We start from the raw sequence: 26,691 nt of genomic DNA, 5'->3' as shown, positions 1-26,691 counted from the left end.
AACTGGGAGAATTGCCCATTCAAAACATACCTTATTATACGCGATGAACTGTGCACAATTGGGAAGCGTATTCTCAGAGATAACAGACTTATTGTGCCACAAAAACTTAGGCCTAGACAGGTGATGCTAGCTCATGAGGGTCACTTGGAAGTGGTAGGTACTAAGCAAGACTTACGAACCAAAGTATGGTGGCCGGGGATGGAGAAAGATGCGGAACAGTTTGTCAAAACATGTCATGGATGTCAATTTGTCAGTAGACCCAATCCAACAGAACCAGTATGCGGTACACTGTTACCGGCTGGACCATGGGAGGATGTAGCAGTTTATTTCTTAGGTCCATTTCTATCAGAGAGTCCATACAAGTGGTGATTGACTCTTACAGCCGTTATTATGAGCATGTGGTAATGAAGTGGTTAATGCAGTGGTTAGCACCGCAGCCTCACAGCTCCAGCGGCCCGGGTTCAGTTCTGGGTACTGCCTGTGCGGAGCTTACAAGTTCTTCCTGTGACCGCGTGGGTTTCCGCCGGGTGCTTCGGTTTCCTCCCACAGCCAAAGACTTGCAGGTTGATAGGTAAATTGTCCATTGTAAATTGCCCCTTGTGCAGGTAGGTGGTAGGAGAATGGTGGGGATGTGGTAGGGAATATGGGATTAATGTAGGATTAGTATAAATGGGTGGTTGTTGGTCGGCACAGACTCGGTGGGCCGAAGGGCCTGTTTCAGTGCTGTATCTCTAAATAAATAAAAATAAAATAAATAAATAAAAAATAAGTCTACAATGGCAGAGAAAACGGTGTTTGCATTGACTGAAATATTTGCAAGGCATGGTCTGCCAGTCACTCTGTATTCAGACAATGGACCACAATTCATTTCACAGACCTTTGCAGATTATATGCAAGTCACAAGCATTCACCATCATAGAGTAACACCTAAATGGCCATGGGCAAATGGGGAAGTGGAAAGACAAAACTAATCCTTAGAGAAACGGATGAGGATTGCTCAGGCTGAGGGTAAATGCTGGAAGGAGATGTTGCTGTCATATGCAGCCATGTATAGAGCATGACAATGGGAAAGAGCCCAGCTGAGTTGTTATTTGTACGCAAAATGCGCACCACGATACGAGAGCTGAGGGACATTAGAGTTGATCAGGAGGTTCGAGATCATGATGCTGAGAAAAAGTGTGCTGCAAAGTTTTATGTAGACCACTAAAGGTGAGCTATACGGTCTGATGTGATGCAGGTGATGAAGTATTGCTGAGACGGGAGAGTCAGAGTACAATGGATATACCATATTATCTCAAGCCATACACTGTTATTGCCGAGAAGGGAAATAGTGTGACTGTGCAGTCGCCAGAAGGAGTACTGTATGACCGAAATACTTCATTTGTTAAAAAGTATCATGGTGACAAAGACACAACAGCAGATGACCCAGATATAGGAGCTGAGGCAAAGCTGACATCCAGCAATTCAGGTGTCCAAGCCAGTGATGCTGTTGGCAGGCAGGCGGCTTGCATTCTAGAGGGAGAAACATCAGTTTCAGAGGGGCTGACGACATTTCCTAATCCTGGCATGGTGACCAGAGTTCCTGAGGCAACTAGAAGACCACAGCATGAGAGGAGGCCACCAAAACGATATGAAGATTATGCGTTCTGATTATGTTCAAAAATCATGGACATATTTTGATCTGATTAGGGAGGAATGTCATGATTGTATGTGTGGGCTTGAGTTTTGTAGAATATATGATACTTGGAAGGGAAATTGAAAGTAGCTTTGTGCTTTGGGGAAAACATCTGACCTGGGGGTTGTTGTAAGGTCAGATAGCTTTGTAGCCACAAGGAGAGCTGTAAGCAAGAACACTACAGAAGTTTTTATAAAACACTTGTCAAATCTTTGTTAAAATTACAGCTGTGATTTCAAGTGTGATTCATTGTGACTCAACCCACCACAATCACTTTTCCTCCTCTCCTAAAGGCACTGGCTCATACTGGCCTATGGTTTCATGGGTGACAGTCACCCTGGAACTGTCCTTCATGCACAAGCCCAGGAAAAGCAGTGCCACCTAATGTCCAGTCCATTCCTACTCTTGCACAGTTTAAACTCATGTCCCCAGTCCTCCGCAATCTGTTCAACTGGGATGCTATCCAGAGAGGTATAAACCTCAATGGGGTCACCTCAAGTCTACGCTGCTGTAAAGTAAATAGACCAAGGTCGTTGAGCCTATCTGAATAGCTGAGGTTTTTTAAGAGAAGAATAATTGTCACAGCTCTCCCCGGACCTTTTCCGAAGCCATTATATCACCCACCATGTGGTCTGATCAGCAACCTGTACAGTGACAGAACGGCATCCTTTGATTAATACTCAATGTTCCATTAATATATCCCAACACCCTGTTAGCTTTAGCTACAGCAATATGGAAACAAACAATTCTGCCCAACCAATTCATTGGTGTTTATCCTCCACCCAAAGAATTAGTTTTAATCCCATGTGTCTGTCCTATCCCCACAGCCCCCGATTCTCTTTTCCTTTAGCCACCTGTCTAATTTATTCTTAAATGATGTTGCAATCATTAACTCCGATGGTGCATTCCACGGCCTCATAACCCTCTGTATTAACAAAAGGTTTCTCCTGCTCTCTGTCCAAAATCTCTTACATTGCATCTTATTTCTACATCTCCTCATTCTAGATCCCTCAATAACTGGAAACAGACTGCCTCTATCTACTCTGTCCCATCCTTCATCATTTTTAACAGCTCTACCAAATCATCTCTTACATGCCGATTTAAACTGGTTGTTCACTCTACAAAACAGATACCTTCAGTACTGTACATACTGCAGTCACAAACCTCAATACTCTGAACGAAAAAAGCCAGCATTGGCTGTTAGCTGGTCCAATCAGAGATAGACTTTAATTGATGCAGGTTCCAATTCCAAGATGGAAGGTGGGTGACTGAAGGCAGCAGTAAATGGGTAGATGTTACTAATTATAGGCATAATTAGGAAAGTAATTAAAATGAATGATGGCAAAATATACCGCAAGTCACAAAACATTAGCACAAAAAATAATTTTCCCAGCCCGAGGCTGCCAGCACTTTCAGGTAAAATTAATTATTCTGAGAGACATTTGCAGTAAAGGCGTTAGAGTAAAACTCACTTAAATTTGCGATAAATATCAAAACAAGTGAATAGTGCAACGTTTATTTGACAGAGAGAATTTGCTGCTTTACTGTATGTAAGATGTAAAAAAGATATGTGAAGTAGAAGTAATAATTTTGGAACTGATATGCCTCTGAATCTACTTTTTATTAATATCAGTGTCTCTTCCGTGCCATTGCGCAGACATTGTCTGACTCATGGTTGCAATGAGTAGCTGCTGACTTAGCCTATCTCCAGAAGACCATTGCTCAAGAAATCAATTTACTGAAATGAGGAGAAATTTCTTTACTCAGAGGGTGGTGAATCTGTGGAATTCTCTACCCCAGAGGGCTGTGGAAGCTCAATCATTGAGCATGTTCAAGACAAAATCGTTAGATTTCTGGATACTAATGGCATCATGGGAATATGGGGATAGTGGGGATAAATGGCATAGAGGTAGATGATCAACCGTGATCTGTTTGAATGGCAGAGCAGGCTCGATGGGCCGAATGGCCAACTCCTGCTCCTATTTCCTATGATCCTACGTCATGTCTACAGCACAGAAACAGGCGTTTTGGCCCAACTGGTCTATGCCGGCTCCACACGATCATCTTCCCACCCCTCTTCAGCAACCCAATCAGCGTAGCCTTCTTTTCATTGCACCCTCATATCCCTAAGGCCACCCATTGTAGCAGAGGTCAATTACTTAGTCAATTCCCTGAAAGTTTCAGGCTGCAGATCAATGACTGGCTCTATTTCCTTTTCTCTTGAGATTGTTTTGTATCTTTAACAAAGTTTGACTTCCAGGGTATGGTGTTTGGAGTATGATAGATGCATGCCAGATGGAAGACTTCTACTTCATATTGCTAGTAGATTTCCCTTGGCATAGCTCATGGTTAGTTGAGGGATGGGTTGGGGGGAAGGGCCATGTTCACCACATGGATGAACATTAATGGGACGAAACCTAGGCAGGGTTTCTGCTCTGTCAGATCACCACCTGTGTGGGGAAGGAGAACATTTACCTCTTTGTTTCATAACAATTGGAGTGCCATCAACAAAGTGTGACAAGGAAAATGTTACCTAATGTGTGAGTGACACAGGAAGTTCGTACTATGTGCAAGAGTTTTAATACTATACTTTTTTTTAATTTGAGATTTTCTCAGAACAGGTGACTTGGCTGACCACAATTTTTTTTTGAAACTGCTTTTCAGTTCAGCAGTTCATTCCAAATTCTGAAATTTGATCAGGAAGGAGCATTCACAATTCAATTCCACTAGTTACTACAGCCAAAGACATCAAGAGCTTTTATTTTATTTATTTATTTATTTATTTATTTAGAGATACAGCACTGAAACAGGCCCTTTGGCCCACCGAGTCTGTGCCGACCAACAACCACCCATTTATACCAACCCTACTGTAATCCCATATTCCCTACCACCTACCTACACTAGGGGCAATTTACAACAGCCAATTTACCTATCACCTGCAAGTCTTTGGCACATTGTTGACACTTTTCTTTTTTAAATATCTATAGAAACTCTATCTGTCTTTATATTTCTAGCTAGCTTTCTCTTGTACTCTAATTTTACCTTCCTTAGCAATCTTTTAGTCAATCTTTGCTGTTTTTTATATTCTGTATGTATCCTTATAGCTAAAATCCCTCATCCCTAAAACCATTCTGGGAAATCTCCTCTGCACTCTCTCAAGGACTCTCACATCCTTCCTAAAGTGGGGTGACCAGAACGGGACGCAATACTCTAGTTGGTTCAGCATAACGTCTTTGCTTTTGTACTCAATACCTCTGTATATGCAGCCCAACATCCCATATGCTTTACTGACCACACTCTCAATATATCCTGCCACCTTCAAAGATCTATATACATGAACGCTCAGTCCCTCTGTCCCTGCTAGATGATACTTTTTTAATTGTTTGCAAACACAAAACATCTACAATGATGCAAATTATGCCAAAAAGCATCATTCATAGACCTTTCTTGACAAGGGCTTAATCCATTATCAGCATACGTCACATGTACAGTCATTAACTGTGCTCAAAAATTGTTTCTGCTGAATACTTTTGCGTCCATCAAGCTAAAACTAAAACCCTTGAAATTCTGGAGTTAATGCAATTGTCAGTGGTGTAAATAGCTGTCTAGGCCCTAAGCTGTGGAATTTTCTCCCTAAAGCCCGCTGCCTCTCTACCTCTCTCTCCTCCTTTAAGATCCTCCTTAAAACTTAATTCTTTGGCCGAACTTTTGGTCACCTGTCCCAATCACAGAATCACAGAACTGTTACAGCACAGAAGGAAGCTATTCAGCCCCTCGTGTCTGTGCTGGCTCTCCGAAGGAGCAATTCACCTAATGCCATTCCCTAGCCTTCTCCCCCTAGCTCTGCACATTCTACCTTTTCAGATAACAATCCAATTCCCTCTTGAATGTCTCGATTGAACCTGCCTCCACCACACTCTCAGGCAGTGCATTCCAGATCCTAACCAGTCACTGTGTGAAAAAGCTTTTCCTCATTGCTATTGCTTCTTTTACCTTAAATCTGTGCTGCCTTGTTCTCGATCCTTCCACCAATGGGAACAGTTTTTCCCTATCTACCCTGTCCAGACCCCTCATGATTTTGAATACCTCTATTAAACCTCCACGCAACCTTCTCTTCTCCAAGGAAAACAGTCCCAACTTCTCCAATATCCACATAACCAAAGCTCTTCATCCCTGTAACCATTCTCTTGAATCTTTTCTGCATTCTTTCCAATGCCTTCACATCTTTCCTAAAGTGTGGTGCCCAGAACTGGACACAATATACCAGTTGAGGCCGAACTAGTGTTCTTTACAAGTTTAACATAACTTCCTCGCTTTTGTACTCTATGCCCTTATTAATGAAGCCTGGGATGCTGTATGCTCTATTAACTGCTCTCTCAACCTGTCCTGCCACCTTCAATGATCTATGCACAAATACACCCAAGTCGGTCTGCTTCTACACTTCCTTTAAAAGTGTACCCTTTATTTTAAATTGTCCTTCTGCATTCTTCATACCAAAATTAATCACTTCACTCTTCTCTGCATTAAATTTCACCTGCCACTTGTTCGCCCATTCCTCCAACCTAATATCTCCTTAAAGCTGCTTGGTGTCACTTTTTGTTGGATAACGCTCCTGCAAAGTGCCTTGGGATGTTTTACTATGTTAAAGGTGCTAATTGTTGCTGTTGTTTACAGAAATTCTCTGAGATTTCCATCAAAAGTTACAGTGGGAGATTGGAAGAAACCCCTCAGCTCCACTGTGAAAATCCCAGGTTTCTGTTTTAAAGTATCCAAATCATGGAAGAGGTGAGGAAGAGGACAGTGAGGTACATCCCTGGTATCAAAGGACTGAACTCAGAGCAAAGGCTAGAAACACGCCGACTCTTCAATATTGAGAGTGGGCGATTAAGAGGAAAGTTTGTAGAGCAATAAAAGATAATAAGACAACAGCAGAGGTTAATCCAAACCACTATTACCCCATAAATAATGGCAGGATAGATCCAAACTGGTAAAAGGCAAGTTCAGGACTGATCTCAGGAGGCAGCTGCTTCAGACAAAGAGTGATTAATACCTGGCAGGTAACACTTGTAGGGATTGTGATTGAAGGAATGTAAGTTTTCAAGAAGGAACGCGCTAAATGGAACTTAATCTTGTGAAAGTCTCCAGCCATAGTTTTAAACCAGGAGTTTGTTCCACAGCTGGGAAATAATGGGTAGGATCGTGAGGTATTTAGTTACAGGCTGAGGGCCAGTCCAGTTTAAACCTTGCTCCATATTAGCAGTGAAAAACCACATTGTGCCTTACATGCTATGAACTTCTGTTGTTATAAAGCAGGGGCGGAACATAGGAAAGAACATGGGAACTGTAATAGAGCATTAAGCCCCTCAAGCCTGTTCCACCATTCAATTAGATCACGGCTAATCTGTATATTAACTCCACCTATCCGCCTTGGCTCCGTAATCCTTAATCTCCTTGTCTAACAAAATTTTATCTAACTCAGTTTGAAATTTTCAATTGATTCTGAGCCTCAACAGCATTTTGGGGAGAAAGTTCTAGATTTTCACTGCCCAACTTACATTCAGTTTACCATGAGCCCTGCCATGGGAGACTGGCTAGTAATGAAAAGATTTGAAAAAGGGAATTGAATAAATACTTGAAGGGAAAGAATTTGCAGGGCTATGGGGAAAGAGTGGGGGACTGGGACTAGTTGGATAACTCTACCAAAGAGCTGGTAGAGGCACGATGGGCCGAGTGGGCTCCTGTGCTGTATCATTCTGTGATTCATTAAGACAGTAAATGTTCTGTACACTTTGCCTTTCCAAAAAGAAATATTATTAATGCTCCATGTTAAAATATGTGGCTCTTCAGATTATAGCTACTTATAATTTTCAACTCTAATGAGATTTTGAGGGCACTGAGAAGTTGTATAATTCCTTCAATGTTTTATGATATTTGAAAGTTAAAAAATGAGCTGCTTACAGTCAGTTGTCAGCTGTGGCTCAGGGGGTAGCACTTTCAGCTTTTGTCAAAAGGTTGTGGGTTCAAGTTCCACTGATGCAACATAAAATGAGATAAGTGGAATCCAGTTTGCTGAAAATCTCAAACAGGTTTATTTTATTACAACTAAACTATTATATACAGTACTATTTACTATTTACAGAACCTTCCTCTAGGTGTTACAGTTGCAGAGTGACCCTGGCTTGTAGTCACATGACTGAATCCTGGTACTTAGCTCATTAGCATACTAAGGGACATCACTCTTAAAGACAATCTTACAACACACTTTAGGAACTTAAGCATTCATCTTGGATCATGCTGCAGCGTGGTACCAAGTCTGTCTTTCAGTTGCAGGTATTAAACCAAGGCTCTATCTGCCCTCTCAGGTGGATGTAAAACATCCAACAGCACTATTTTGAATAATAGCCATATCTGGCCAATATTTATCCCTCAAACAACATCGTTAAAAGCAGATCATGTGATTGTGAGATTTTGCTGTGGCTGCTGCATTTCCTACATTACAACAGTGACTACACATCAAAAGTACTCCATTGGCTGTAAAGCACTCTGGGATATCCTGAGGTCATGAAAGGCGCTATGTAAATGCAAGTTTTTCTTCTTACAGTTATAAAGTATATTTAATCTATTATCATGGTTTACAGTACACATGTGGTACAATCACATGCTCCTGAACTATTCCCCTCCTTATATGTGGGATTATCACTGTGCCCATGCTTTGACACCACCTCGCCTGCCTTTGTTCTTGACCCAGGCAGGCTGAACACTGCCAGTCCCATGTGACTATGGCACTGCCACTCATCCTGCATCACAACACGCAATTTTATTTCCTCCATCCTGTCCTGTTTCAGATTGTGAGTTCTGCTGCCCTGGTTATATATTGTAGCATGAAAAAGTGCATTCACCAGCTCTGCAGATTTATTAATTATTCATCAAATAATTAAGTTGGATCCATTTGGCTGGAATGCTTTAGATACAGATATGAACCTCATCAATATTCAGCATTTGGTTTGTGGTGTTGTTTCATCCTGATCATTTCATCATTTCGCAGTGTATATAAATACGTAGTGTCTTACAGAGAGAGACACAGCCAGATTGTTGATCTTGAGGAGGCTGCTTCCTCACTCAGTCACATGGGAGTTTATTAGTCCGTTGGTGGGAACTGCTGTGAATATGCTGATTGGTCACTAACACGGGGATAGATAGATTTGTTTTACTGTGTTTGCTGTTAGTGAATTCCTTCACTGTTTGAGGCCAAGTTTGGGATTATATAAGACTGTTCATTGCCAGAGGAAAATTAGACTGAGGGGGTTGGGAGATGCAGTTCCACCATATTCCACTCTAAAGAAGGAATGTGTTTGTTTGGGAGATTGTGCGATAAGACACTGATTCCAATACGATGAAGAGACCAGAAACAAGAGTGTGTCGGGCAGCATAAAGGCAATCATTCAAAGTAGCACTAATCTAAGAGCCAATGTGTTAGCTTTGCCTCCATTTTTTTTTTGTTTTGAGTCTTTATTGAAAGTAGCAAAGGTGAAACATTTAATTACTCCTGCATTTTTTCAACAGATTCTTCCTTATATTTGCCTTTATCTTTGCCATCTTGGCGAGATTTGGCCTTGCCTCCATGGGTAGCACTCTCGCTGCAGGGTCAAAAGGTTGTGGACTCAGACCCTGCTTTGGGAATTGAGCAGATAATCTAGGCTGACACTTCAGTGCAGTACTGAGGGAGTGCTACATTGCCCAAGATGCTGACATTTGAATAAGACATGAAGGGCTGGATTTCTTACACCCCCCACAGGGAATGGAGGTGGGCAGGTGCAGAATTTCGTGCTGCAGGCATGCATGTCAGTTCCCTGGCTCCATCCCACCCCCAAGGGGGAGGGAGATTGCGAGGCTACATGCCCGCCAGCAGAAGGTAGCCAATGAACCCCAATTAATGGCCTACTAAGACCTGTTAAAGCAGGCCGGCTGGGATTTTCCAGTCCGGCAGGGGGTGGTGGGGGGGCGCGATGTGGTGGGAGCAGTTTAGCTGCCTGAAGGTGGCCTCCTGATGGCAGACCGGGGGCCAAGGCTCTGGGTAAGCTTTGATGCCCTCCCACAGTGGTGGCCCGACTGCAAAGGCATTTTTAAATTAAATTTTGAAAAAGTTGGAAAGAGGGTGCCTCCATTTTGAAGTGCCCTCTCCCTCCCTTACCTGCCATGGCATTCTGCTGCTGCTTTCAAGCTGGAAGGCCTCTGATTGGCCCTCCAGCTTCGAAAGCCCGCCCACCATCCTTAATTGCATGGCGAGTCCTCCTTCTGGCCATTAATTGGACACTCCGGGGAAAATCACAACGATTGTTTCCCGCATAGTGCGGGCTTCTGACCTCCATTTGAGCCTGACAGTGGGGTTCAGAAGCTCCGACCGTAAACCAAGGCTTGTCTACCTGTTGAGGCAGATGCAAAAGACCCAAGGGCTGCAAAATCCATGGGTTACATTTCTGTAGTTTGTGGGGTTATTACCACTTATTACCTTATCACTTTATTACCAAAGAATAGATCGGTACAAGTGCCACTTTGGGTGATTTCTCCTATCCTTGCCTGCCCATAGCAGCCAGCCAGAAAGGTGCTATATACATTACAATCTTTCTTTTTTCTTTTTGATGGTATCAGTTGCAGCTGAATGCTCAGATCCTGGAGTGGGGCTTGTTAGTTGCTATCACCAAGTTAGCACTGATACAAAAAGTGAACCCATAGGGTTTACAACCTTGGCAATTAATATAAGAAATACTCATGGCCTGTAACCATTGACTGTGTTTGTGTATAATAGAATCCTAAAATTCCCAGCTTCTCGATTTTCAATTTCGAGTTAGTGACTATTATGTAAAACCCTGCTTATACTGCACAGGCTTTGTAAGGCTCCTTTCTCCACTTTGCGCTACCTTGACAGCAGGCAACTCTTGTTACAAACTAATCCACGCATAAGTAGTAGTACTGCACAATTTTTAGTTATGGGATATCACAGAGGCTTACTGCCATTTGTGAACTTGTGGGAACTGTGGAGATCCGGCACGGGAACGATACCTGTTTCATGCCAGCTGCCAAGATGGTGGTGCAAAGCTCAGAATGAAGGCTTCGATGCTGAATTCACAAGAGTCATAGTGCCATCAGCCTCCCATGTCAGCGTCGTCTATTGAGATTTACTCCCGCAATCCTCTACGTTGCATGATCTTCCATCAGGTAGCGTCAGTACCCCCATCAACGCTCATTAAAGACAGCCTCGAGTGTGTCAATTTAACAATTCACCACTAACATCAAGAGAAAGAAAGAACATGCATTTATATAGCATCTTTCGTAGCCTAACGACACCCCAAAGTCATTTACAGCCAATGATGTACCTTTTGAAGTGTAGTCACTGTTGTAATGTGGCAGGAATTTTGTGCACAGCAAGGTCCCACAAAAAACAATAAGGTAACTGAAGGGATAATCTGTTTTCGGTGTTGGTTGATGGATTATTATTGGCCAGGACAATAGGGGAGAAGGCAGACGGGGTGTTGGTTTAACGTTGCATGGCAAAAACGGCACCTCCAACAATGCAGCATTCCCTTAATACTCTACCGGAGCGTCAGCCTAGATTTTGTGCTCAATCAATTGGGACTTGAGTCCACAACCCTCTGTCTCAGAGATTGTCAATAGTGATGGTGGAAAGGTGCATATGGGTGCAAATGATACCAGTGGGTCCACCTGTCCCCAAAATTCCAAGAGTACCAAACTCTACTCCATTTCCCATCCCTCTCTCTCCCTTTTCCTTTATCAAATGTCTGTCCTATTCCCTCTTGAATTCAATATCTATATGAATACAATATCCATATACACTGCCTGCCTGGGCAGTCACCTCCAAGCAATCACCACCCTCTGTGTAAAGTAGGTTAATCCAAACTGTTTGCTCTTCTAAGCTGAGCCTCTGCCCTCTAATATACAACTTGTGATTACGCCAAACATGTTATCAGGGTTCGGTTGTTCACAACACATATCCAAGTGACGACAGGTATGCGATATCCATGTGGTAAATTGATCTGGCTATATTCAAAAACAACCAGAAATAATTATAGTCTGGGCTGATTGTAACGCTGGTGTACCTCCAACTGCAGGAGCACCTCGTACATAAACAGAGAGTGAGAAGCTGGGAGAATCTAGAAGAGGAGCCGAGACAAGAGAAAGGGACTGTTTGTGTGCAGCTGAGATAAACGCCAACCCTCGGTATATATGCATTTCAGACAGATTTTATTAAGACTCCCGTATACCAGCTGTGGACAAGCAGCAGCTTGAAATTGAGAACTTCGGCAGAGAGATGAGGAGAATTTCATTTTATGCAGTGAGTTGTTATGTTTGGGAATGTGCTACTTGAAAGGGTGGTGGAAGCAGTTTCAACAGTAACTTTTCAAAGAAATTGAAAAGGAAGGATTTACAGAGTTTTGGGGAAAGAGAGGGGCTGGATTTTACCAGCCCTCTAGGGACAAGCTGAGAGGCATAAATTGGCAAGGGAAATCTGAGGGGTGGAGTGCCAGGCACCTTCCCGACACCATGGAATTTTACCAGTGATGAGGATGGTCGAGGATGGCTTTCCCACCCAGCCATCTGATTGGCCAGCAGCTCTTGGAGGCGGGATATTCGCCTTTAAAGGCACGAAGCCCCGGCAGCAGGCAGTTAACTGCCTGATTGACATTTAATTCCGTCAGGGCTTCTGAAAATTGCCATGGCGGAGTTGCCGCCAGCTTTCCGGATTTTGGACAGGGTCACCACCGTGGCCATTAAATTCGGCCCAGTAAATGGGACTAATTGGATAGCTTTCGAAGTCCCAGCACATGCACCATGGTCTGAATGGCTTGCTTCTGTGCTGTAAGATTCTATGAATTGGAACAAGGGGAAACTTTGCATGCAACCATGACTGTAAGGTTCAAATACATCATCCGACATGTAATTCTTCCTCCTTATATACCCAATCTATAGAACACAACACTTCTTCTACATTCTTCTTCTTCTAGGCCTGAAAATCATGGGCCAGTTTATCAAATTAAAGCCTAGAAAGTCATCAGTGTCAATTTTTGAGTGTCTCACTCACAGAGTACTAACAGCCTATGCCCAAATGTGGAGGTCTGAGGAGCACGGGATTTTGGGCTTTGGATCTCATTACCATGTAGAAGGCACAGTGGTTGGAGCACGCATATGTTCGTGTACCAATCTTCAGGTAAGTGATTGGGTAAGATCGCAGGGGTCTGGCGCAGGAACAGCTAGCCTCCGGGTACAATTAGGGGTAGGGAGGCAGGGAAGACTGGGAGGTCAACGGAGTTTGGAGGGGCCTGGAGGTCAGAGTCAGGAAGAAGGTCAGAGATGACGGGACCAGAAGCAGCAGTGATTAAGGTGAGTACTAACCTATTTTTGTTTTGTGCTGTTAGCATGTCTTCCCAGAGGCTGCCTCAGGCTCAATTTAAATGTGCAAGAGGGAGAAAAAACAGGTAATAAAAACATGAAATGCTGGAAATACTCAGCAGGTCTAGCAGCATCTGTGGAGAGAGAAGCAGAGTTAGCGTTTCAGGTCAGTGACCCTTCTTCAGAACAAACAGGTGTTGGGCCCCTGATTTGTATATGTTAATGACCTAACACCTGCTTCTGGTGTAGGTAAAGGACACATCTTGTCTGGCCCTTACCAAAAGGCATCCTGCGTGGCATGTACTAAAATTGTATGCGTGTGGTGTGGATGCTGTTTTTGACACAAGACAACACCCATAGCACCGAAAACCTGGGCACTACAGAGACGAATTTCTAGCCCGAAGACTTTCCTTCGTCTTACAGTCTCGAGCATTTTAAATCCCAAGCTTGGTGTCATCTAATATTACTTCCTGATCCTACCCATCTTTCTTACTCTTTTCAAGCTTGCTGTTCTACACCATGAGACTCAGGCCTTCACACAGTTTCTCAATTTGAAAAAACAAATCTGTGAGCATGCCATTGAACGCAGCCCTAAACCAATCAGACAACCAAAAAGTAGAAATATAATTACATCGAAGAAAGTTGTGATATATTGGCATTATAAATAGATATACGTGTGTAAAAGGAAGAAAGAGTGATGTTGGAGTTGCCAACTCAGCTGGGACATATTCCTGGAGGTTTTGTCACATATCTATCTGCTTCCAACTGCTCTGCCCACACATACTTCCTATTGGTCACTCAACATGTCCATCCTCACAGTGCACCACCTTTCTGCACCAATCGGAAAGCGAATAAGACATTTCATTGCCTGTTTGGATGATTCTTGACTATCAGTCAACAGTCTTTATTCTCCTGTCCGATATTTTTATCATTAATAAACAAAGGTGTTCAAAAAAAATGTCAAGAAGTAACACAATATTTTATTGCCTCTCTGATTTCTCTCTTGGGTTGCTCATCTTCAATTCCTGAAGACGCGGGGGCAAATCCTGGAGAGTTGGCAACCCAATGTGATGTGCAGACAGCAATGGTCACTTTCGAGGTTCATCTTACAACTGGTGTCAATGAAGTAGAGCCTCGAGTGGAGGGTGTGGGGGTGGGGGGTGGGGGGTGCGGGGCTGGGGGTGGGTGGTGCGGGGCTGGGGGTGGAGGGTGGTTGAACAAATTGCCAAAATGGACCCAACAGGATAAGTAGGGTTTATGGATTGTTATATTGATAACAAAGTTAGACTGGGGATATGGCCAACTAATTAAATAGGGACTAATTAAATTACTTAACAACTTGAATCATGCTAAGCTGAATTGTTTGTTTTACTCTGCTTATGAAGTTCAATAGTCCTGAGTATCATAGTAATTTAGCTTGTTTTGAACTGCCCTTAATTAACCATTCACTATGTATTTTTTTCAGCTTGTTCAAAGTCTTCCTTGTTTTCAGCAGTGTAGGAAAGCTCGAGCTTTTCATCAAGGTATTGACCATCCTTCTACTGAGACTGTCTTGTTCAGGCTCTGGGGAACAGATTTGAAATTTCACCATCTCTGTAGTTTTTCATTTGGGGAGGGTTTCGGTAGCTTTCAGCTCAGTCGGATGAAATATGCCAGATTAACCCTTAGCGCTCTTAACTTCTGGCACTGTTCCTTACGTTAACATAGTACCTGATAGTACCTCCAATGCAGCATCTCCTGCGCACATACACATTCTCAAAACCATTCAGAACAGATCAGCCAGCTTGTTGGGTTCCCCTGCCACTGGACTCAATATCGACCCCCACCCTCCACCACCATCTGTACTGTGGCTGCAGTGTGTACTATCTGCAGAATGCATTGCAACACCTCACCAAGTTTATTTCAACAGCTTCAACCTGTGACCACTATCATTAAGAAGGACAAGATCCGTGGGAATAACATTACCGTTAAGTTCCCTTCCAAGTCATAAATCATGCTGATTAGCATGTATATCACCATTACTTAATCAATACTGAGTTAAAATCCTGGAAAACCCTATTATCACATGGATCACATCACATTTAAGGAGGTGACTAGATGTGTAGGTGAGAGTAAAGCAGTTGATGTAATCTACATGAACTTCGGTAAGCTTTTGATAGGGTCCCACATGGGAGATTGGTTAAAAAGATAAGAGCCCATGGGATCCAGGGCAGTTTGGCAAATTGGATCCAAAATTGGCTTAGTGGCAGGAGGTAGAGGGTGATGGTTGAGGGTTGTTTTTGTGAGTGGAAGCCTGTGACCAGTGGTGTACCACAGGGATCGGTGCTGGGACCCTTGCTGTTTGTAGTGTACATTAATGATTTAGACCTGAATATAGGAGGTATGATCAGTAAGTTTGCAGATGACACAAATTGGTGGTGTCGTAAATAGTGAGGAGGAAAGCCTTAGGTTACAGGACGATATAGATGGGCTGGTAAGATGGGCGGAGCAATGGCAAATGGAATTTAATCCTGAGAAGTGTGAGGTGATACATTTTGGGAGAACTAACAAGGCAAGGGAATATACAATGGATGGTAGGACCCTAGGAAGTACAGAAGGTCAGAGGGACCTTGGTGTACGTGTCCATAGATCACTGAAGGCAGCAACACAGGTAGATAAGGTGGTTAGGAAGGCAAATGGGATACTTGCCTTTATTAGCTGAGGCATAGAATATAAGAGCAGGGAGGCTATGATGGAGCTGTATAAAACACTAGTTAGACCACAGCTGGAGTACTGTGTACAGTTCTGGTTGCCATACTATAGGAAGGATGTGATTGCACTGGAGAGAGTGCAGAGGAGATTCACCAGGATGTTGCCTGGGCTGCAACATTACAGCTATGAAGAGAGACTGGAAAGGCTAGGGTTGTTTTCTTTAGAGCAGAGAAGACTGAGGGGGGACCTGATTGAGGTATACAAAAATATGAGGGGCAATGATAGGTTAGATAGGAAGAAACGTTTTCCCTTAGCGGAGGGGTCAATAACCAGGGGGCATAGATTTAAGGTAAGGGGCAGGAGGTATAGAGGGAATTTGAGGAAAAAAATTTTCACCCAAAGGGTGGTTGGAATCTGGAACACACTGCCTGAAGGGGTGGTTGAGGCAGGAACCCTCACAACATTTAAGAAGTATTTAGATGAGCACTGAAATACCATCGCATGCAAGGCTATGGGCCAAGTGTTGGAAAATGGGATTAGAATAGATAGGTGCTTGATGACTGGCACAGACACGATGGGCTGTAGGGCCTGTTTCTGTGCTGTATAACTCTATGACTCTATGACTGTATGTCGTGGACTGCAGCAATTCAAAGAAAAATCTTCACCAACTTCTCAGGGCAACTAGGGATGGGCAATAAATATAGTCTTGCCAGTGTTGCCCAATTCCCAAGAACAAATTGAAGAACAAAGGTATCCATTAGGTGTTAATCATTTAACTTTTCCTTATGCTCCAATGTCTCTCTCTGTTTCAGAGTTAGATTCACTTAATATCCCAAACAATTCTCTTGCCTTCGGTGGATGGTTTCATGCCTCCACGAGGAATGGGCCTCATTCAACCTCCGCTGAGGCTTTAACTCCTCACCTCTCCATGATTGCTCCAAACATCCAATAAAGTGACCCTATCCCTATTTCCATTCTCTCTTCTTCAGGCAGGAATTATTTTCAGGGAGGATGTGGTGCAGAAATGAAAGACGAGCTTGTAAGAACTTTAATGTCTGAAAGGCAAATTTTGTTTCTGCCCTGTTCACATTCTGTCACGTAGCCAGATCATTTTTCCTAATACAAACCTATGAAAATGTCAGGCAGGCAAAGACATGTTGATCCATCAAGCCTGTCCCATTCTCAGGATGCCTGGAACATCACAAATAGACACTTCCAAACCACATCTCCCCCCTCCACAGCATCCATGTAATTTCCTGAGACAGGCAAAAGAAATCTTGGTCAATAAGGGGAAAAAGATCTGGAAAATTCTTCTCTGACCCCTTCAGGTGATCAAAATCAGATCACGCTAGCCAGGAGATTGTCCAGGAGATCGCACTGGAAGTACTGAACTTTTAGCACCTTCCAAGCGGAACACAAAGAGTAAATTATGAGCTGAATCTTGAAGGGACAATTTGGGTAATCTTTATATTCTGTAACCTCAGTAGCAGGCTTCAGGGACTGAGCTTCATTTTACAGTGCCAATTATTCGGGAAACAGTTAGCCAACTTCAGCAGAAATGCAATTGTCTAAACATATGGCGCCTCGGGCATAGGTCACAGTCCAACCAGAGTCATGCCCACCACCCCTACAATACTTGACATTGCATGTTTGTGCTCAGCCTGAAGTAGGCCCGAGGGCACAGGCTAACTATTGCTGGGAAACAAAGTCATGATGGAATGAAAAATATTCAGTGCACTGTTCCTTGCAGCAGATGGCAGCTACGAGATAAGGATGGAAAGGGGATGGAGAAAGATTACATTGAACCCAGTCTGCAGCATAATTAGTAAAGTATTCAGAAAAGGGCAAAAGCTCAATGCATTTATTTTGTTGGAATTTACACGTCAACCATTATAAAAGAGCAATCAACTCTGGTGCTGATTTGTTTGCCTTTGTCCTGTGTAGGATTATCAAGGCAGCTTCCTCCAGGCCACACGTTTAATAAAGTACTCACTGAAATCCTTTCTTAATTTCCAATTACAATAGTCTTGTGCTGCAAACTTCTTTAATACACTGACCTTCAGGAAAATGCATTTTCTTTATTGCTCCTCACTAACACAGATAATCCATATAAAATACTCTCTATAATGTGGTTCCAGTACTCTGATATAACGTGGCCTCTGATCAAACACATTTTCATCATTCTCTCCCCATTAGGATAGAATTCAAACGAACAGTAAAAGTTATGCCACAGGTTAGCAAGGCCATGAGAAAAGCAAACCAAGCACTAGGCTTTATTTCTAGATGGATAGAACTGAAAAGTAGGCGAGTTATGCTAAACCTGTGTTCTCTTCCAGAAAGCTTGTTGTTGAAGGATGATGCTGGAGCCAATCTTTACTCACTCTTACATTTATTTTACAGAGTAAAAAGATTACAAGCATGTAGCTCTTTACTCAAATCTCCATTCAATTTCAGCAAGTGTCTCCTTATATGTGCTCAAGTAAGATCTTAATTAACACTCTCCACCTGCATATAATTAAACACAATTGATATACAATTAACACAGTATTGGACCTTGGTTAGACCACATTTAGAGTGCTGCGTGCAGTTCTGATAGCCACATTATAAAAAGGATATACAGGCACTGGAGAGGGCGCAGAGAAGATTTATAAGGATGATACCAGAAATGCGAGGGTATACATATCAGGAAAGGATGAACAGGCTGGGTCTCTTTTCTCTTGAAAAAAGAAATCTAAGGGGTGACCTAAAAGAAGTCTTTAAAATTATGAAAAATTTTGATAACGTGGATACAGAGAAAGTGTTTCCACTTGTGGGGAAGAGCATAACTAGAGACCATCATTACAAGACAGTCACCAAGAAATCCAATAGGGAATTCAGAAGAAACCTCTTGGCCCAAAGAGTGGTGAGAATGTAGAACTCGCTATCACAAGGAGTGGTTGAAGCGAATAGTGTTGATGTATTTAAGGGGAAGCTAGACAAGCACATGAGGGAGAAGAGAATAGAGGTTTACGATGATAGACTTAGATGAGGAAAGATGGGAGGAGGTTTGAGTGGAGCATAAGAGTTGGCATGGACTGGATGGGCTGAATAGCCCGATTCTGTGCTGTATATCCTAGGTAATCCTATGAAATTCTTTGAATTTATGATAAAAATCACTCTCCCAAGGAGTTGTATTCTGAAATTCAATTATTTTCAACCAGAAGCTTGGGCTTATTCTTCAATATTGGGAATTCCATGGGTACGAATGGTAGGTTGAGGGCAGCGTTGAGCTCTGCTGTGATGTCCACCATGGTTAAATAGCATGCCTGCATTCCCTGCTTTCTTGTTTGGTTTCACACCTGAAGAATGGTCACTCAGGTGAAGATCAGCACCTTAAGAAAACAAGGAAAGAAAGGTGGAGGCGTGAATAAGATCAAGTTGTGCCTACCCCAATCTAATGGATTCTGCAACCTCCAGGCCTGCACATACTCTCTATACAGCCCCCTTCCCTCTATCCTAGTATATATATCTCCAGTTCCCAGTAGTAAGAACATCTTGTGTTTATATAGCGCCTTTAATGTAGGAAAACCTCCCAGGGCATTTCACAGGTGCATTATCAAACAGATTTGGACACTGAGCCACATAAGGAGATATCAGGCAGATGACCAGAAGCTTGGACAAAGAAGACCAATCAGAATCAAGCTGCCTGGTTTAAATTTCAAACAAAGCTTGGCAGTTAATTGTCAGTCACCATAAACTGGTGCATTCTCCATGGCAACAATCAGAGTCCACTTGCCAACCAATCAGCACTCTCTTCTCACACAGTATAAATGTATTGTTTCCCTCATATTGGTATTCTTGCGAATTGTCCTGATGAGTGCAAGACAAAAAACGTCGACAAATGTCTCTATTTTCAGCAATACTCAAGTTCTGTACTACCAAACGACTAAAAGAGGAAGGTTTTAAAGAAGACTTAAAGGAAGAAAGAGAGAGAAAGAGAGAGAGTTAAGGAGGGAATTCTAGAACTTAGGGCCTAGAGAGCTGAAGGCATCGCTGCCGATGATGGAGCAAAGGGAATCAGGAAAGCGTGTTATTGGATGGCGATCAGGCTGCGTACAGAAAGTGAAGTCAAGTGGCAAGTTGTATTGTGACACATGCCAAATCTGTGCACAGCAATATTCTAAAAGCAGTCATATCTTCTAATGTTAAAGGGATAGAGGGCAGAAATGAAATCTTGGGTTTCAGTTGACAGACAAACTCTTTGAATGTTACTCTCCTGGTTTCTGACATTCTCTAAAACCCTTGTTTGGGCCTACTGTCTTGTAGTCCCAGGTCTGTCCACCAGAAGCATCTGTTACTTCTACCAAGTGATCCCATTGGAGTCAGTATCTGGCTTTGTACAACTGGGTCATCCCGGAGGCTGTAAAGCTGTGGCTACTTTCTGCCGCCTGTGGTATGTTGTCACCGGTGCAGAGTTTTGGTCAGCACTGCTACTGGTGTCAGCCTTAGTTCAGTGGGTAGCACTCTCTCCTTGGGCTCATAAGGTTGTATGTTTACACACTCCAGAGAGTTAACCACAAAATCTAGGCTGACACTCCAGTTCAGTACTAAGGGTATGCTGTACTATCAGAGGTGCAGTCTTTTGAATGAGACGTTAAACTGTCTACTCTCTCAGGTCGAAGTAAAAGATCTGATTTCAAAGAAAAGCAGGAAAGTTTTTCCTGTTGTTGTCTTGGCCAATATATAAACCTTAACCAACACATAAAAGCAGAGCATCTGGTCATTACCTCACATACCGTTTGTGGAAACTTGCTCTGCACAAATTGGCTGCCAGGTTTCCTACATTACAACAGTGACCACATTTGAAAAAGTATTTCATTGATTGTAAAGCACTTCGGGACATCCTTAGATCGTGGAAGGTGCTATATAAATGCAATTCTTTCTTTTTACCTCAGCCTGGGAAGATTTACATGATTTTAAATTGAAGTAGGTAAAACTGGCATTATCCTTCCTTTATGTGGTAAATATGGATTATCTATGTGGGCTTCAGTGCCTTGCACTGCCTTGCAATGGTAAATGTAATGAGATGTTTTATTAATTATTGGCATAAATCTTATACTTATTAATGTGCAGGTTCATAGTGCTTGTACAATATATTATCCTTTATGAAGTTGTTTTTGCAAATGAAATGTTTTGACAACATTATATGGTACACACATCTGAATGGCAACCAGGCAATTTAATTATAATGAGAACTTTGATGATATGCAAGAGTTTCTCATAACGAGTGACAATAATGTAACGACCTTCTATACACACCAATTAAAAAAAAACTTGGAGCTGAAGATTCACGGGACTGGACATGGGGATTTGACCAGTAAGGCACAAATTCATTTCGATTTTTCCAGATTCAATTCTGGCCCGGTGTTGGTTTTAGCCAGCTTCGGTTGGGATGACTTAGGGGTTTTTCAAGCGACATTAATGATTAAATAGATGGAAACCCATCTAGGTTCCTGCTACTGATGGGCCTCCATTGATTGCTTGATGGAGGACGGTTGCATTTGAATGTCAGATGTAGAACCATTCAGCTTCTACTGTCCTCCTTTAAGGTGCTCCTTAAAAAGTCCTTATTTGACCAAGTTTCTGGTCACCTGCTCTAATATCTCCTTATGTGGCTCAATTTGCAAATCCCTCTATGGCCTCTCCCCTCCCTATTTCTGTAAGCTCCTACTGTCTTACAACCCTCCAAGATCTCTGCACTCCTCCAATTCAGGTCTCTTGTGCACACCCAATTTTAATTGCTCCACCATTGACGGCTGTGACTTCAGCTGCCTTGGCACTAAGCTCTGGAATTTTCTCCCTAAACCTCTCCACCTCTCTGCCTCCCTTTCCTCTTTTAAGATGCTGCTTAAAACGCCCTTCTTTCACAAAGCTTTTGATCATCTGTCCTAATATCTCCTTATGTGGCTTGGCGTCAAATCTTGTTTAATAATGCTCCTGTGAAGTGCCTTGGGACATCTGACTATGTTAAAGGTGCTATATAAATACAAATTGTTGTTGTCATTAGTGTCAATTTTTTTTTGATTACACTCCTGTGAGGCGCTTGGAATGTTTTACGAGATTAAAGGTTACTTTCTGAATGCAAGTTGTTGTTGTACATGGATGTTGCATGTAAGGAATGTGGGTAACAATGAGAACTGTTATTATTGGCAGCTTCTGGTACTTTACCAAAATACCTATTCTACATGTATCAATACCATTTGATCTTGGAGAGTCCAAGTTCCTGCGTACATCTAACAGCCTTCCAGTAGGATGCTCACTGGATCCTGTCTACAGGAAATGCCCCACGGAATTGTTTTCCCAATGCTGGAGATCATTGAGCAGTTTTAACTAAGAATCAGGTTCATAAGAACATCAAAAGATATGAAATGAACAAATGACCATTCAGCCCATCAAGCCTGCTCCTTCCAGAGACTATCCTGGGATAAGATCATGCAAATGCTTTAGCATTGTCCCCTAGAAGTAAAACTGCAGACAATCTTTATAAACTGGCATCATGCATCTGAAGTCACTTGCCTTCCTTGAAGGGACAATTTTGTGGTGCCAGCAACTTTCAGGTCCAAACTGCATCACCCATCTGTCTTCCCCTTGTAATGCTGAATCCCATTCAAAAGCAAAATGGTTTGGAATTCATTAATGTCTAGATTTTCTGAAATGTCTTCTGAAGCTTAATTGCTGCTTAAAGCGGCATCTGGGAGAGAGTATCTTATATGTCCTCCCCATTGGTGAGTAGTGAGCAGGATGGGGGGAAGGGGGTGGTGGTGGGTTGTGAAAGAGAGAGGGAAATACAAAATTGAAGGGGGAATTACAACCAAATATCTGAAAATAACTTCTTCCCCTAGTTTTCTCTTCATCTCCACTGAAGGTTCTGATTCTCACTAGGGCACAAGAGGCCACCATCCAAGTGACATGCGAGTCCAGACAGAATCTGTCTGCAGCCAATTAAATTATGAAGGATATCAAAGTCAAGCCTGATCTTGAACTCTTCGCCCATCTACATACCCAAGCACTTTCTACCAGGGGTCAATGGATAACAATCCAGAGTGGAAACCCTGGCTGATGTTCCTCCTGACTTGACGAGGGCTCTGCGGACAATTGTAGCCCCTCCGTGGCCCCCCTCCCTGTCCCCCAGCTACTGCCAGAGTGAGCTAAATCAGTACAAAATGCAAGTTGGGCCTTGTTAATCCGTGTGACTCAGCACCACATCAAGTGATTCATTTATCTGTCAAGCTGTCCATGTGAACAGCCTTTAGCCATAAGCTGAGGCAACTATTTATTTTATCTTTGTTGCTATGTTATTAGTCATAGTGGTGCAGGGCAAAGGGAACAACAAAACGTTTGTTCTGATAAAGCAACAGAAGCTAGATTTGAAAAGTAATGATGGAGATTTGTTTGAAGCTGAGATTGTTTGGTTTGCATACCAACGTTAAGATTTCATACCTGAGGTTCCCTGTAAGTAATCATTTGTGGGCTTTTTGCTCAGAATCTTCAGCAATAATTCGGATAAAGAAAGCTCACTCAGTTTCCGTTGCTAATGCCAGGTAAACCATTAGGTATTAGAAAAGTGTTTTGAAGAACAGATTTTCACCGTCACAGTGGCTGCTTGGCTCAGCTGTCACATCCGAGTCAGATTACATAGTAATACATTGCATTTACAGCACTAAAACAATTTGACCCAGCAGGTCTTAGCTGGTGTTTATGTACACACGAGCTTCCTCCCACCCCTCTTCATCTAACCCCATCAACATATCTTCTGTTCCTTTCTCTCTCATGTGGTTATCTGGCTTCCCCTTAAATGCATCTACGTTATTCACCTCAACTATGCCCTGTTGTAGTGACTTCCACATTCTAACCACTCTCTGGGTAAAGGAGTTTCTCCTGAATTCCCTATTGGATTTATTAGTGAGTATATTTATGACCCCTAGTTCTGGTCTCACCTTCTCTGCGGCTACCCTATCAAACTCCCTCATTATCTTAAAGACCTCTATCAGGTCACCCCTCAGTCTTCTCTTTTCTAGAGCGAACAGCCACACAGGCTGTTTAATCTTTCTTGATTGGTATAACTCTCAGTTCTGGTATCGTTCTTCTAAATCTTTTTTTCACCTTCTCCAGTGCCTCCATATCCTTTGTATAATATGGTGACGAGTACTGTTGACTGTACTCCAAGTGTGGTCTAATGATTCTGGGTTCAAGACCTGACAGCAAGACTTAAATATTATGAAGGCTATTACTTCATGCTAGTTTTTTTTATATACATTCATGGGATGGAGGTGTCATTGGCCAGGCCAGCATTTATTGCCCATCTCTAATTGCCCTTGAGAAGGTGGTGGTGAACTGCCTTCTTGAACTGCTGCAGCCCATGTGGGGTAGGTACACCCACAGTGCTGATAGGAAGGGAAATCCAGGATTTTGACCCAGCGACAGTGAAGGAACGGCGATATAGTTTCAAGTCAGGATGGTGTGTGACTTGGAGGGGAACTGGCAGATGGTGGTATTCCCATGTATTTGCTGCCCTTGTTCTTCTAGTTAGTAGAGGTCGCGGGTTTGGAAGGTGCTGTCAAAGGAGCCTTGGTGCATTGCTGCAGTGCATCTTGTAGATGGTACACACTGCTGCCACTGTGCGTCGGTGGTGGAGGGAGTGAATGTTTGTAGATGGGGTGCCAATCAAGCGGGCTGCTTTGTCCTGGATGGTGTTGAGCTTCTTGAGTGTTGATGGAGCTGCAGGTGGAGAGTATTCCATCACACTCCTGACTTGTGCCTTGTAGATGGTGGACAGGCTTTGGGGAGTCAGGAGGTGAGTTACTCGCCTCAGGATTCCTAGCCTCTGTCCTGCTCTTGTAGCCACGGTATTTATATGGCTATTCCAGTTCAGTTTCTGATCAATGGTAGTCCCTAGGATGTTGATAGTGAGGGATTCAGCAATGCTAATGCCATTGAATGTCAAGGGGAGATGGTTAGATTCTCTCTTGTTGGAGATGGGCATTGCCTGGTACTTGTGTGGCGCGTAAGTTACTTGCCACTTATCAGCCCAAGCCTGGATATTGTCCAGGTCTTGCTGCATTACTACACGGACTGCTTCAGTATCTGAGGAGTCACGAATGGTGCTGAACATTGTGCAATCATCAGCGAACATCCCCACTTCTGACCTTATGATTGAAGGAAGGTCATTGATGAAGCAGCTGAAGATGGTTGGGCCAGGGACACTACCCTGAGGTACTCCTGCAGTGATGTCCTGGAGCTCAGATGATTGACCTCCAACAACCACAACCATCTTCCTTTGCGCTAGGTATGACTCCATCCAGCGGAGGGTTTTCCCCCTGATTCCCATTGACCTCAGTTTTGCTAGGGCTCCTTGATGCCATACTCAGTCAAATGCTGCCTTGATGTCAAGGGCAGTCACTCTCACCTCACCTCTTGGAGCTAGTGCTCTAAAACTCCGCTGCCCATGTCCTAACTCACATCAAATCCCATTTACCCATCATTCTTGTGCTTTCCAAATTAAACACTTCCATACAAAGTTAAGAAGCACTTGAACATGAATGCTCCGAGTTAAGCAAGTCTTCGATTTTAAAATTCTCATCCTTGTTTTCAAATCCCTCCATAGTCTTATCCCTTCCTATCTCTGTAATCTTCTCCAGCCCTACATCCCTCCAAGATATCTGCACTCCTCAAATACTGGCCTCTTGCTCATCCCCGATTTTAATCACTCCACCATTAACAGTTGTGCCTCCAGCTGCTTAAGTCCTAAACCTTCTCTGCCTTCTCTACCTTTGACCAAGCGTTTGGACATCTGCCCTAATATCTCCTTACATGGCTCAGTGTCAAATTTTGTTCGATAACGCTCCTGTGAAGTGCCTGGGAATGGTTACTACGTTAATGGTGCTATATAGGATTCTCCCAATCTCCCACTGTTACCACCATCGGACAAACCCTTGGGGAAAAGGTAGGACCAACCGAATGAATATGCCAACTCTCCAGCAGTGTTCTGATCACCTCCCACCAGCAAATCCCTTTGCATTTTCAAGGTGACTGTCATTTAGATAAATGTCCAAGAAACATGTGGGACTTAATTCAGTTGAAGAACGGTGGGAAATTCACCAAAACATTCCTCCTTCAACCAGTATGATCAAATCAGATTAATAGGACATTTGTCCCATTGCCGTGTAAAAATCATCTACCAAAATAACCACAATTAACACACTTCAAAAAGTTGTGAAATTCTAAGGACTCTGTCACATTTCAGAGTGCATGCGCACTCACTACATAGACAAATACAGAAGCTGCAAAGCAAGATCCCATTAGCAGCAATGAGTTTCAAAATGCACTTATTTGTTTCCCGTGGTATTGGCTCAGAGAGATTTCTCTGCTCTTCTTTGCATCATGCCATGCAATCTTTAATAAACAGGAATAATAGCAGGCCTTGGTACAGAACTCATGCTGAGAATCACACTCCTTTAGTGTTGCATCAAAGTGTCAAATCTGGATCAATGTGGTCAAGTCCTGGAGGTGGATTTGAACCCTTAACTTTTCCATGACTTAAAAAGTCAAGGGTGCAACCAACTGAGCCAATGTGACCTGCTGTACTTTAGGTTATATGAAGCCAGCAGTCAGTGAGTTAACCTACTAAGAGGGGAAATGGAGTGAGAGCGTTTGTTTGGAAATGATAATCATGCAGCCTGTCTGAAACATTCGCAGGAGAGTCAGGACAAGTCTGAGCTGGGCCGGGGCACTTCATGTTCAATCAGCAATCTGCTAATATCTGCCATTCCCTTTCTTTTTTGCTTTCTTCTGCCTCTGAGCTTCATTAGAAAGAAACGTTGACAGAGTTGGACAGTGAAGTGTTTGTCTGCCTTTTGCCCAGCAGAGAGAGTCCTGGCTGG

This window comes from Heterodontus francisci, chromosome 27, assembly GCF_036365525.1.
Source record: "Heterodontus francisci isolate sHetFra1 chromosome 27, sHetFra1.hap1, whole genome shotgun sequence".
Lineage (NCBI taxonomy): Eukaryota > Metazoa > Chordata > Chondrichthyes > Heterodontiformes > Heterodontidae > Heterodontus > Heterodontus francisci.
This window is presented reverse-complemented; position numbering follows the sequence as displayed.